Source organism: Grampus griseus (assembly GCF_964374135.1).
Source record: "Grampus griseus genome assembly, chromosome: 10".
Lineage (NCBI taxonomy): Eukaryota > Metazoa > Chordata > Mammalia > Artiodactyla > Delphinidae > Grampus > Grampus griseus.
This window is the reverse complement of record NC_139004.1, coordinates 87,159,559-87,173,754: the sequence shown is the minus strand read 5'-3', so window position 1 is coordinate 87,173,754 and position 14,196 is coordinate 87,159,559.

Genomic DNA, 14,196 nt, shown 5'->3' with positions numbered 1-14,196 from the left:
TAAGTATCTTTGCCTTTGTGGCCTTAAGTCTTTGCATTACTATGCAACTTTGCTCTTGTAGCACCAACACAGTCATAGAAAAACATCAGTGAATGGGCATGGCTGTGTTCCAATAAAACCTAATGTATAGACACCAAGGTGTGAATTTCATATAATTTTCATATGACACAGATTACACTTCTTTTGACTTCTTGTGAAATGTATTCTTAGCTCACGAGTGAGGCAAAAGCAGGTGGCAGGCAGGATTTATCCACAGGTCAGTGTTTGCCAACCCTTGGCCAAGGTCACGTCACCAAAGAGTGTCTGATTCCAAACCAGATCTCTTTCCACTGAGCCATGGAAGCTTCCACACAGAGAGATGAAAATGAGAAGGGCTCTCCCACACCAGGGACAAGCCAGAGGCTAATAGGATGATAGCTCCGTCCTGGCCTGTGGTATCCCTAAGCGTCAGCTCTTGACAGTCAGTAAAGTTGGAGTGCTCTGGTGGATGGAAAGAAAGCGTTGATTGTGAAAAACAACACTTAAAATCTAAACGTAATACTTTTAGAGCATGTTTTAGAAAACTCCCTCTATGTCACAAAAAATACCACAACTTTTTTTTTCAGGACCATGATGAAATGAATAGTTTTGAGCCAATGGCTTGCATTTTCCCCTTTACCCCGAAAAAAATCACATTGTAAAATCATGAATTTCCCCGAGAGGGCTCTTTGCCCGTTCAGCCATGTCTTCTAAGGGGTTTGACTTATTGAAAAATACAAACCACTCATGGCTATAAAACCAGTGAACCTCTTTCCTTTATTTAACCTATTGCCCTTGAAAATGTACTTTTTTATGGTTCGCACGTGATCCAACAAAGCCTGCTCTCAGCGATCCTTTCACATGAGTTATGTGGAGAAGCACTTCAAAGAGAAAAGAGAAACACTACGTAAATACAAGGTAGTAGTGAACTCAAGTCTACTCTTAACTCATAACTTGAACCCTGTTGCTAAGTATGATAGTCCCCGATTGAGACAGGAATTTCCTGATGTACGCTCTCTCCTTGCTTCATGTCCCTTTAATCCCTCTCCCATTTCTGTGCACGCCCGTTCTTGGAATAATATCATGCCCAACAGCCAGCACACCGGTTCTCTGTTGGAGAGCTGCCCTCGGGCTACTGGAGCCGGCTTTGCCCCCTTGAATAGAAGGATGACGTGGTAGTCCAGGCACTCCCACCCTTGGGGGCAGCTCTTGACCAATGACTGATGGATGTAGGGCTCTAAATATTGTTGCTCCTTCGCTCCCAATTGGGACAATTGAGGCATGAGCCTGGCTGTGTCCAGACCGCCCCCCACCCTCGTGGGAATGAGTCACCTTCAGTAAGGTGATTCATCCTTGCTAGATCTCCTTCTATTCCCTGGTTCACGCTCTCACAGAAATCCTCATTTCGGGCTGTACTAGTGGGGACCCACCTAAGCCATGGAGTTACAGCAAGCTTCTTAAAGTTCTGCCTGCTGGTACACAGCATGTTGCAATAGGAACCCATTACTTTGCGTAACTCTAAAGCGTTTTCCAAATGCTTCTAGAGCAGCATCTGAATAAGCCTTCAAACTGGTACGACTACCTCCATCACACTGGGGAGGAAACTGAGGCTCAGAGAGAGTAAACAACTTGCCCGAGGTCACACAGATGAGAATGAACAGAGCTTGGGCCTCTTGCACCTGTGGGTTGATGGTCATTATTTGAAACTAAATTGTCATAGGATGTTTTCTCAAATGAAAGTGTAGTCTCTCTTTTAGGGCAAAGGAAAAATCTCTAAGAAAGAAAATATGTTGGAATCATTTATTCATACCACAAATATTTATTGAGCCCCGACTTCGTTTCAGATGCTGTGGTAAAGGCGATAGATACGACAGTGAGGTCTACATGGGACTTAACTTTTAACAGGAGGATGAACAAGAGAAAGAAAAAAAACACAAACCTTTGTAATGGCCATAATTGCTTTGAATAAAATAAGCAAGGAACTGAGAAAGGGAAACTCCGAAGGGATCCTCTTTAGAGCAGAGAAGATCTGGCGAGGGGGAGGGAGAGGACATTTAATGTGAGAACTAAGGATAAGGTTGGGATGGGGGAGGAAGGAAGCCAGGAGCTCGGAAAATGTGCTCCAGAAATGAGGATCTGGAGCCCACCCTTCCCTGAGAAAGGGAGAATTCAGAAATTTGGTTTTCTTGTTGGCTCTAGGATTACACTTATTTGTAAGCAGAGCAGACGGTCATCTTGGAGGTAGAATTTCAGGGCTGTCAACAGGGGGTTGGGCAGAGTTATCCACCACCCTGCTGGCCTGGGCTTTTGACTGAAATATCCAGCATGTGTCTTACTCTTGAACGACCCTCTGGAGAAGCTCAGTTGGTTTACTTTGGCTCCACATCTGCTGTTAACTGGAGAGGGGCCAGCCTGTTAGACTAACTCTGGCCAAACCACCCTCAACAATGGAAGGCTGTGGTTGGCCCACATCCAAGGATCGGGGAGGCGGCTGTGAGTGTGAGAAGGGCGGAGAGTGGCGACCGTAGGTCTGCCTCCCTGTTGTGCCTTCTCATCTTCTGTGTCCTGGGGAAAGGAGCTCATCTCTCTGAACCTCTGTTGCCTCTTCTATTAATGGTGAGAAGACCAAGTACGCTAGCAGGCTGCTTGTGACGATCAGAAAGAACATATGTAAAAAGGACCTGGCTCGGTACCTGGAACTCTCAAAATGAGAGCTTCAGCTGGAGTAGAAGTAGTAACAGTAGCAAGAACTGTAGAGGGAGAGTAGCAGTCGTCATAGTAACAGTCACACTAGTGAGCATTGATATTATGAGTATCATGGCCTCTGCCTATACCTGAATCATTCTGGTAGTAAACCAGACCCTCAAGGGTGAACCATAATCTCATACCCATCGAAAATACCAATGCTCACCTACTGCTTTCGGGAAGTGACTCGAGCTTTGGAACGTATCCAGAACAGAATAGCACTGGCCAATAGACATACAATGCAAGCCACATATGGAAGTTAAAATTTTCTAGTAGTCATATTTTAGAAAGTAAAAATGGGTGAAATTAATGTACGTATTTTTTTCTTTAACCTAATATATCCCAAATATTATCCTTTTGACATGTAATCAATATAAAGGAAATTATTGCTGAGTTTTTTTATTCTAAGTGTGCATTTTGTATTTATAGCACAACTAATTTCAGACTAGATGCATTTCAAGTGCTTCATAGTTGTGTGTGGCTAGTGACCACCATGTTGCACAGCACAGTCCTAGATAATAATATATTCGGTGTGACTAAAATTACAGGGTCAGGGTAGTTCATGGGGCAGGGTTTACCCGTTCCCAACTCTATAGAGGAAAAAATTGCAATTATTAGAAACATACCAAAATGATCAAAAGCAGACAATATCAGTTATGTAAACTGTGAACATAGGAAGCAATTCTGTTCTTTCTCTAATAGTGGAAAAGTTTGTCTTTCTTTCAGCCGCCAAGATTTACGAACAAATACCCTAACAAATAAAAGCTCTGAGTCTTTGGTATAACTTGGCTGAAATAGACCCTTAAATTCATCTCTTCACCTCATTCACATCTCTCCTCCAAGGTCACCTCCTCAGAGAGGTGACCACCCGACACTGGCACAGCTCTGCATGGCTTGGAACACAGCTGTCTTCTTCCCTGTCCTTTCTAATTTCAGCAGTGTGGTTTTTTTTCTTGCCAACTGTTGCCAGCTTAAGATGCCATCAATACAGAAGCCTCTCTTTTTCTTTCTGGCAATCTCTCAGGAGCTATGCCTCTCCAAGGCACCAATCATTGGCTAAATCCTGCTCTAGATCCCATCCTTTCCTCCTCACCCCTTTTCCCCACCTGACTCCAAATGTTTAGAAGTTTGCGGGAACCACTTAATCCCAGGAGGCATGCCTAACATCATGGATATTATTGATGGTTCTGGGCCATACCAAGTAGCGCAAGGACGCTCCTCAATTTCCCTCCCCTCCATGCTGTATCTAATTGTACGCTCTAGGGCCTCTTTCCTCATCTGTAAGATGAGAGTGTTGGACCAAGCCAGTGGTTTTCAATATTTTTAATGATGGGGACCCAACCCACATTTAAAAAAAAATAATTTTGAGGACTATAATATAGTTCTATAAGTTTTAAAATTTATACCTCAGATCACTCAAAATTCCAAGAAATAACCATCTTAATATTTGGTGATAATTACAGGCAATATTACTTTAAGTGTATAAGAAGGAAAGCAGACAGGAAAGCAGAAAGACAGGGAAAATGGAGAAAATCAAAAATGAAGGTGGGAAGGAGGGATGGAAAATAAGACAAAAGAAGGAAGACACATTATGAATTAAAAGTCAGTCCTGAAGATGGCAAAGCAGAGATGTGGAAAGATCCTGGATCTATCATGATTCCATTCAACTGTGGAATTAGCCAACCCTAAAATCCCACCTACTTCTAGACTTCTAATACAGTAGTTCTCAACTACAGCTTTACAGTGGAATTACCTCGACTGTTAAAAAATGCAATAAAATGTAGTAGCCTGCCTGTATCCAAGATTTTTCCGTTGCAACGGTATGGGGTGTAGCCTCTATGGCAAGACTGTTTAAAGCTACTAAGGAGATTCTAATGTGTTACCACATGGAGAACACTGCTGACAGTAAATCTTGTATCATTTAAGCCAGTGTCTCTCACACTGTAATGTACATATGAATCACTAGGGGATCTTGTTAAAGTGCAGGTTCTGGTTCAATAGATCTGGGATAAGTCCTGAGACTCTGCATGTCTAACACGTTCCCAGGTGAGGCAGTCCTGCTGCTAAGGGCTCACATCTGGAGCAGGGAGGTTGTAAGCCAGTTTGACTTAGAGTTTCTTATGAGCAGGAGCATCCCAGCTGAAACATCTTCCCACCTTATAGGTTACTTGATTATCCACCGCCGCCCCCACCTCCAATGCCCCATTCTTCTCGTTTAAAAAAAGGCAAGAATACTCTTTCTGAAGAACATTCAAAATAATCTTTCGGGGTTTTTTTGTTTGTTTGTTTTTTAAATAAAATGGCTTTCACTTCTTCCAGGATATATCCTTTGCTCATTGTCATATGTTACTTTTTCCAAGAATGTGGTGTGGGCCTCTCTCTTCAAATTAAAGTGTGCGTTTCAAGAAACTCTCTTCCATTTTAACTTGGAATATATTCTTCTATTGCATTTGTTGCCACTCTTCTTTAGCAACCCCATTTATACATCAGTTGTATCTCCTTTGTCTACTGTCCATACCTATCATCTTTTCTACAGCCATTTTTATATCTTTAGTATTTTTCATTTTATTTTGCAGGATTTCTTTAAGTCTGTCATCAGTTTGGAGTTAGGACTTTTTTTGTTTCATCTATTAGGAAATTCACTGTGGATTTTTTCCTTTTCTGTTCTTCCCCAAACTTTGCCAACTCACGTTTATCATCTTCTATTGATTTATAGCCTCTTCTTTGAATCTTTACATCTCTTATTTAAAATATTTTCTTAGTGAGATTATATTGCATATAATTCCTTTGAAATGGTTTCCATCATATTTTGTGTATTTCTTCTTGTTATCTTGAGAGAGAGATAATATACAATTTTTCTTGTTTCTATTTTTCCAGTTTTTATACATAAGCTTCAGGTTGACCCTTTTCTTATTAACATCTTTGAATAAGTCACACAGCTTGCTGAAGGCAGGGGGGAGTGATATAATTGCATTGCTGTTGAAACAACCTGTAGCCTCCACTAAGGTTTATGATCTATTATACTCTCTCATCAAATCTATATTTTTTTAAATTTCCTGAGGATACATCTCCCTCATTTTAGAAAAATCCAAATTAGAGTTTCTCAACATGAAGACCCTAATGAGGACCAACTTTTAAAATTGAAAGAGGGATGGGGGAATGCGAGGGTCTAGGCCTGTACAGATTACCAGGGCCTGGTGGTCAGGATGTAGAACTGGGGGAAATCTCATGTAAAGAAACCCTGGATTAAGAAAATACCTAAAGACAAAAAGACAGTATGAATTCGTTAACATCGTAAATGAACTTGTGTTTTGGTACACACAATAGCATTTGCAAACATTTGACAAAGAGCTTGTGTGTGGGCATCATATGTTATTTATTGTGTCTGTGGAAAATGTGTACACATGGATTCACAGAACTCCTTTTCTTTTTTTTAACTTTTTATTTTATATTGGAGTATAGTTGATTAACAATGTTGTGATAGTTTCAGGTGTACAGCAAAGTGATCCAGTTATACATATACATGTATCTGTTCTTTTTCAAATTCTTTTCCCATTTAGATTGTTACATAATATTGAGCAGAGTTCCCTGTGCTTCACAGTAGATCCTTGTTGGTTATCCATTTTAAATATAACAGTGTGTACATGTCAATCCCACACTCCCTAACCATCCCTTCCCCCCAGGTAACCATAGTTTGTTCTCTAAGTCTGTGAGTCTGTTTCTATTTTGTAAATAATTTCATTTGTATCGTTTCTTTTTAGATTCCGCATATAAGCAGTATCATACAATATTTCTTTCTCTGTCTGAGTTTCACAGAACTCATTTTCATTCATTTGTATTTATCAGGTGCTCACCACATGCCCACGTGCCCTCATGGGGTTTGGTCTAGTGGTGAGACAGATAGTAAATAGGTAAACCAATAAATAAGTGGTTTCAAAATGTGGAAGTATGTGAAGGAAGTGAATGGAGTTTGAAATGGAGAATGACCTGCCCATAAAGCTGGCCTCCTGAAGGACAAAATGGTCAAAGTCATGTGAAGAGCTGGAGCGGATGGGTGAGCATGCTCAGTTGAGGGAACACCACCAGGAGCTTCCCCTAAAGTGGCCTGCAGGTATCCTAGACAGCAAGCAAAGCCTGTGGGGCTGGATATGTGGTCACCGGGTTGGTACAGAATACCAGAGATGCAGATGTAGTCAGAGAAACAGAGCCCCTTTAGACCACGGTGAAAAGTTAATTCTACATCCAACATGAAGCAGAGTGCTTCAGGCAGGGGTATGCCCTGATCCAATTAAATCCATTTTTAATGGCTGTAGTGTAGAGAATGTATTCAAAAGTGACTGTAAAAGAATCAGAAAATAGACGTAGGCTATAATCCTGGAGAGAACTGGTCATTCTTGGACTAGAGCAGAGACAGTAAAGATGGAGAGAAGTCTGCAGATCTGAGATATATTTAGGAGGTAGAACAGACAGGACATGTTTATGGCTTGAACGTGGGTGGTGAAGGAGAGGGTGGAATGAAAGCTGTGTCTCCAGTTTCTAGCTTGGACAACTGAACAGGTGGTGATGGCCCTCACTGACATGAGAGTGACCAAGGAAAGAATGTGTTTGGGAGGAGAAATCAAGAGTTCAATTCTAGAAAAGTAACATTTGGGGTGTTTCTGAGCATCCTGGCAAACGCACTAGAAAACAATTTATTGAGGGATAACCTGGGCACCAAGGAGAAATCTAGGCAGCACATATAAATGTTGGAGTCAGTGTAATACAAAAGATATTTAAAGTCATACGAATGAATGAGGCAATAGAAAGACCGAAGGAAGGAGCCTTAGCAGTTTTAAGTCTCTCCATGGCCCACATGTTGAAAAGCATTGAATATAGTTACACTGGCCTTACTGTAATCAACTCTTTTGGTGACCCATGAGAGAAACCCCCATCAAGTTATATGAAGCAAGAAAGGGAATTATTTGCTCAAACACTGGTAAGACCAAGAGTCAATACGCCTAAAGGCACAGATCGATCCAGGAGATCTTACATGTTACCAGGACACAGTCACTCACTATTTCTTGGCTTTCTTTTCCTCTCTGCTGGCTTCATTCCAGGCCAGCTCTCTCTACGTGGTGTGTCACAGGCCAGACTTCCATTCTTCCATGAGCAAACTCAAAGTTAAAGAGAGCTTTCCATTCCAGTAGTTCTACCTTGATGTCTTAGTCTGTTTGGGCTGCTGCAACAAAATACCACAAACTGGGTGGCTTATAACAAAACACTTATTTCTCACAGGTCTAGAGGCTGGGAAGTCCAAGATCAATTTTCTCTGGCAAATTGGGTGTCTGACGAGGGCCTGCTTCCTAGATGGCCATCTTTTGGCCGTAACCTCATGCGGCAGAAGGGGCGAGGGAGCTCTCTGGGGCCTCTTTGATAAGGAAGGGCACCAATCCCATTCATGAGGCCTCTGCCCTTATGACCTAATCAGCTTCTCAAAGATCTACCTCCTAATACTATCACATTGGATATTAGTATTTAACATGAATTTGGTGGGGGACACAAACATTCAGTCTATGGCGCTTGGGTCACGTATCTAACCTGATGCCAATCACTGTGCCCAGCATATGCTGTTTGGCCAGGCTGGGTCCTATGCCCATTCCTAGATCCAAGAGATACAGACGACGACTTGGCCTGAAAGCAGGGGGTGTATGTATAATACTTCAAAGGAAAAAGCAGAATGCCCTTCTAGAAGAAGAGGATGTTGGTGCTGGACCAGGAAAAGCAACAGCCATGCTTAGAGGTCACTTGTGTCTCTAAAGTACACTGACCGTGTAGAAGCATCTGAAATTTCCATTTGTCCCATCAGGCAAGGGACGTAAAAGTTGCCTTACCTATAGTGGGTGGGCATTATGTACGAAACACTGGAGGTAGCTGTGGGTGGGTTTGGGGTGGGCTGTTGCAGGATGGCTCCCATACTAAGAGGTCAAAAAAGAAAGAGGTCAGATTCCTACCCTCAAGAGTAAGAATACAAATGGACAGATATGGGGAAAGTCAGAGAAATGAGGGTGGCTGCTTATGGAAGTGGCCACACTCAGGATTCTAACAGGAGTGGGTGACATTGTATTGGGTAAAGCAACCTTTACAGTCTTCCCTTGCCCCAAGGCCAATATCTGAGAATTCTGTCAGGGTCCGGGGCCTGCGTCCTAATAAGAAAACTTTGAACGCAAATAGCCTAAGGGATACGTTTATAAGACAAAGCCTACAGGCCCATTTCTAAACTTGGCGGGAAAGGGTATTGAGCAAGGTGAAATATGTGTAGCTTTTAGAAATGGAGCCTGACCCAAAATTTCTGCGTGGGTGTGACAGCTTAGAAACCGCAACTGCGGTAATGAGTCTTAGCTGTACTCTATATGTTCTATTCAAAAACACTAAATCAAACCAAAGTCCAGACCGCAGCTCTCAAGTTGCGCACACAGAGTAATTAGGTTTATGTACTAGCTATTGTCCCTGTTCTGAGCCTGTCATATAAAAGCAAAACGCCAGAACCACAGGGAGTTGTAACTGGGTGCCACGTCTGTGTTTTAATTCCATGCGCTTTCCCTTTCTCCATGAAAGAAAAGCAGAGTTGGTTTCCAGTTGTCTGGGGATACACATCAGGCATCAGCCTTAGCAGAGGTAGTTCTGAATCTTTATGCTTTCGAGATTTGGCATTTCAAATATGAATTCCCAAACTTAATATGCAATGGTTTAGAAATGGTAAGTAGGTAAGTTTAATTTTAAGGTTAAAAGAGGTTTTATGCTCCTTTCTTAAGAAATATGACTCATTTCGGTCAGGTTTCGTGCACGGAGGTGGAGAGGAATATACAGAGGGGGTAGCTGGAGGTAAGGAGAGAAGGATGCAGATCTGACAGCTCTTTGTAACCCTGCAGAAGTCACTTAATTACTCAGGGTTTCAAAGCACATGGAAAACTCATAAAAGACAAGCTGGCTCAGAAAGCCAGACACTCAACTGAAAAGAAGTGTGACTGAAGAAAATGAGGAAAAATAATTCCAGGCCAAAGGAAAAAGAAGCTAATAATTTTTTAAAAAGCAAATGCTTCATTCTCTTCTCCTGATATTAATCTGAAATAACTTAATAGTCAGAACACCTTCCAGTGTTTGAAATATTATTAGCATCGTCCGCTGTCTTCTCACATTTTCTCTATCATACAGCTGTCTTGCTTTATTGGAAGGGAAGAAGATGGGGTATAAACAGTTTTAATAATAGCCATGTCTAATAAGTCATGCTTGAATTTATTTCCATATTATGGAGATGTTTCTCTTGTGGAGCTGTAGTTCATTTTCCATTTACTTATGCTGTCTGGGGGCATCTTTTTAGCTGGTTAGACGAGTTGGGGGCCATTTTTGTTCCTTAAAGCAGAGTGAGAAGTTGTATTAGTTAGGATAGTCTGATGGCTGTGACAAAGAAGGCCTAAATATTATGATGGCAAAAAACCCAATGAAAGCTCATTTCTTCCTCATGGAAGTGTCCCCAGACAGTGTTGCTAGTCAGCCTTACATCCGTGCAGTGATTCAGAGACCCAAGTTCCTTCCATCTCCACATTGGCATAGTTTGGTTCTCGGTGGTCTTGTGAATCGAGCTAGTGGAAAGGGCAAAACAACATGGAAGAGGCATGTCTGACTCTTAAGAATGTTGGTTCTGCCATGGCACAGATCTCTTCTTGTCACACTCCGTTACTGAATGTGAGTGACAAGTCCCACCTCCACGCAAGGAGGTGTACCAGTGTCAAGCCTGCCTGGGCAGCCGCGTCGAAGCAACGGCATCATGCCATAGGTGGGGAGAAGGGATTGGGTGCGGCCGCTAGCGTCCTCCACCGCAGAAATCTTCAGCCCTCCCGCTATGTGGAATCCCTGACCCCACTCTGTGGCATGGTGAGTTCAGGGTCTGGGATCAAGCACCCAGGAGCTTGACATTCTGCTGCGTCACTCACAGGTCTGCAGGAAGTCTTGGCAACTATGGGCTTCATTTTCTTCATCTGTCAAAAGCAGCGAAGGGCTTCCCTGGTGGCGCAGTGGTTGAGAGTCCGCCTGCCGATGCAGGGGACACGGGTTCGTGCCCCGGTCCGGGAAGATCCCACATGCCGCGGAGCGGCTGGGCCCGTGAGCCATGGCCGCTGAGCCTGCGCGTCCGGAGCCTGTGCTCCGCAACGGGAGAGGCCACAACAGTGCGAGGCCCGCGTACTGCAAAAAAAGATGAACAAACTAAGGCTCAGGGAGATTATGCAGTTGCTCCCAGTCATCGTAGCATCCTGACTAATTGGTTGAAATAGTCTTAACAGCAGATCTGACTGCAAAATGCATGCTTTTGGTCTGTTGGTAACATATCTCTCACAACCATTAGTAGATCACCTAGTGAGTGTTCTACTAAGGGAAGGTGAGAAGGGTGCCTTTATTCTAAACATATAGAGGTTCACTTTTAGAATGCTAAGACTCTTGAAAATAGAGTTTTTGGCTTTAAAGGCACAGAAATCTAAAGAGAGGGATTGAGAGAGAAGACTGACTCATTGACTAGAGAGAAAAATCTAAAGGCGTTCAGGAGACCACACGCATCTCCCTTTATGGCCTCGTGCCAAAGAAGCATCTAGACCCCTCTGAATGTCCAGCCTTTTAATTCGGATAATGGTGGGGCTGGGGAATGCAGGGTGCACATGTGTATCTATGTGTGAATTTAGAATGTGATGGTAGGGATTATTTTTAACTTTACTTTAAAAAGGGTAGTGCAGGGTTAATAAATCATATCATATAATTTAGCCTGAAAAGTACAGGGTTAAAATGCAACCAATGTCAAAACCAAAGACAAAGTAGAAATCCATATGTTGCTCTGAAATGCACCCACTTCAGCAGATGTTTTGGCTGCTGTGGACGGAAGCCAGGTTTCTTGGTTTATGGGAATCCTGGGGCTGGGCGGTAAGGAGACCCCATTTCTCACTGGCCACTTCTCCCTCCTATAATCAGCAATATGAATCCCTCTCCCTCCGCCAGGACTGTGGCAAGACTCGTGTTCACCTCCTTTACCATTACTAGTCTCTTGCTTTCCGCTCAAAATTGCAATGTCACATCACTAAGCCAGTCGGCAACTGTTTATTGAGTGGCCTTCTGTGTGTCTATGAATGGTGAACGACCTCAGTAATCGCACTGCTGCTCCACAGGGAAACTACATAAATATGCTCTCGTAAATGAGAGCATTTATTTGGTGGGAGGACCCGTGGAGGTTCCCCCGAGGAGGTGATGTGGAAGCTGACACACGGCAGTTAAATAGGAGATAACTAAGCAAGGGTGGGGTGAGAGCAAGAGAGAACAGCACGGGAGTGTCCCTAGTAGTGAGGGAGAGATTTGGGCACAGTGAAGGGGAGAGAGATGCTGAGAACAGCTGATTAAGCTGCTCTAACACAGCGGTTCTCAACCAGGAGTGATTCTAGCCACCAAGGGATATTTGGCAGTGTCTGGAGATATTTTTAGTTGTCACACCTTGGGGGATGGACGCTCCTGAACATCTCATGGGTAGATGCTAGGGATGCTGCTACAGTGCACAGCACAGCCCCCTTAAACAAAGAATCATCTCACCCAAAAAAGTCATCAGTATCAAGGCTGAGGAACTGTTCAACAGGAAGCCCAAACACAGAGGATTAAACAAGATAGGGTTTTTAAAAATATGTTTAACAGCCCAAATGGACTGATTTGGCTGAGATGGCCAGCTCTCTAGTGCCAGAAACCCAGCCTCCTTCTGCCTTGTTGCTCTGTGTCCTCTAGGGCACAGGTTGGCAAACTTCTCTGTGAAGGACCAGATTGGAAATATTTTGGCTTTGTAGGTCATATAGTCTTTTTTTTTTTTTTTTGTGGTACGCGGGCCTCTCACTGTTGTGGCCTCTCCCGTTGCGGAGCACAGGCTCCGGACGCACAGGCTCAGCAGCCATGGCTCACGGGCCCAGCCGCTCCGCGGCATGTGGGATCTTCCCGGACCGGGGCACGAACCCGTGTCCCCTGCATCGGCAGGCGGACTCTCAACCACTGCGCCACCAGGGAAGCCCGGTCATATAGTCTTGATCACAGCTTTTTTCAACTCTGACACTGTCCTGTAAAAGCAGCCACAGATAACGCCTAAGTGAATGGGTGTGGCTGTGTTCGAATCAAACTTTATTGACGTAAACACGATAGACCGGGTTTAGCCCACAGGATGTAGTTTGGGCCCCTGCTTGGTCACGTGGGCTTGGTCTGCATGTTGCCCAGTCGGAGGGGGAGGCGTATGTCCTTTTGAAGGACAACATGACTTCTGCTCACATCCTATTGTCCAGGACTCGAAAGGCTGGCAATGTAGTTCTTGGCTGGGCAGTCATGGGCCCAGGGGGAGCTCAGCTTTTTTTGTTTTTTATGCACAAGGGAGAATGGATACTGGGGGACAATTGGCAGTGTCCTCAACTGCTGAATTGAAGCGAAGAGAGAAGCACAAAATGAGGCTGGGAAGAGAGGCAGGGTGCGATCATGCCAGCCTCAGAGATGAAATGAAGTGTAAGGTTACAATTTTTCTCTTAAGAGAAATGGGAATCTCTTAAGCAGCAGTGTTTCAGAGCCATTTTTCCATTTTAAAAAGATCACTCTGGCAGCAGTGTGGAAGGGGCTTGCAGGGATGTGGGGAGACAACTTTGGAAAATATTGCTGTCATCCGGGTAAGAGAGACGGTAGCTTGAATGAGGATGGTGTTAAAGACAAGAAGTAAATGGTTGGGAGAGAGATTTCGAGGAGAGAATCTGTAGCATCCTGTAGATTAAACTCCCTTTTGAGGAATTAAGAGAACGCAGCTTCATTATTAATCTTTTTAAACAGAAAAGACTTGATCACTGTCGTCCACATTGGGCATCTGATCCAGCCCCAGCTGGTCCTTGTCTGCTAATTTCCTCTTTTTCCTCCAGGACTCAACATACCTATTGTTCAACATCTTTTCTGGGAAAAAAACCCATCCTGGTTCTCCCAAGCATAAGACTCTCGGCTGAAGTCACCCAGGATGTGGCCACGGAGTTCACAAGTCCCACATGTAACGAGGGGGCAACCCCAGCGCTTGACATAAGCAAAGCGTGTTTTGAGTCTGACTGGCACCAAAGGAGGCAAAAGCCTACAGTATAATTATGCCAAGCATATAATACGATGCAATTGGTTTCTGTCTCCCATATGCCCTGTGGTGCAGTGCAAGGGCTTTGAATCGTAGAATATTCCAGTCCCGTGTGTCTGTGCCATTGGAAGCCTGAGAAAGCCATGGTACCTTCTCTTACCTCAATCAGTACTGCTGTGGGCATCTCCTAAGCACCTAGCGTATGGGTAGGTGCTTAGTAAATGCTCAGTATTAGGGACATAGAGGTGAATAAGACATGACCTTGTGACCTCCTCAATGAAATAGCTCTC